Genomic DNA, 942 nt, shown 5'->3' with positions numbered 1-942 from the left:
CGTTTTTAAATTTGATAGCATTTTGAGATTCCAATGTTTTCTGTAAAATTTAACAAATGGAATAGTCAACTACCTTCAACTTAATATTGAAATGATAATTTAAGGACTATGTTATGTGATACTACTAGTGATAGGTGTCTCCTATCTATTTGGTAATGCATATCTATGGTTGTGATATGACGTTTTTTATCACTTCGTTTCGTTCACGTCAACTTTTTTTTGCTATATGGAAAAATAAAATAGTTTTACTCAATAACATTAACATAATGTTTCTAAAGATATTAGTGACTGTTTTTAATGTCATTACACATGATTTCATCCATCTTGAAAAGAAAAATAGATAAATAAGGCATGAATCGTGCGTCAGGCAGGTGAACGAAAAATTATGAAACTCTGCCACGAGTTTTTTGGCCGACAGTACCTATGGCTAGAAATGTTAAAATATACCAGGTCACTTAAGATCTTAATCTAACGTACGAAATGACACCAATGTTTCTTAACAACTTTGCCAAATGTTCAGGTCGGGTTTCCCTATTAGATATTCTGGGATATTTTTAATGCTGTAGAATGTAGTAGATGACCAAATTATAAGGTGAAAAGACAAAGATGGACAAAATGACTTCAATTTGACCCGATTCACAGAAATAAAGAAAGGTGACTTGAAGTCATTTCATTCGCCTGGGACTACCAAGCGTTTGACATCGTCCATTTTGAGAGTAGTGTAGTTCACTGCATTTAGGCATTCCCCTAATCTATAAGGATCTTGCTTGTTACTTTTATCAGGCATAAATGAATTTCAAGTTTGACCTTCAGGCGAAAAAAGTGAAAAGGAAATCCACTACTAAAAGAAAATAAGGAATAGATAAGATGACAGAAAATAACTGTAATGGGAAAAACATATTTCTTTAATTATTAGTGATTTATTTAGGAATTGATTCATCA

The sequence above is a fragment of the Macrobrachium nipponense genome, chromosome 18 (genome assembly GCF_015104395.2).
Source record: "Macrobrachium nipponense isolate FS-2020 chromosome 18, ASM1510439v2, whole genome shotgun sequence".
NCBI classification, from domain to species: Eukaryota; Metazoa; Arthropoda; class Malacostraca; order Decapoda; family Palaemonidae; genus Macrobrachium; species Macrobrachium nipponense.
The sequence above is the reverse complement of the archived record's forward strand: the minus strand, read 5'-3'. Positions refer to the sequence as shown.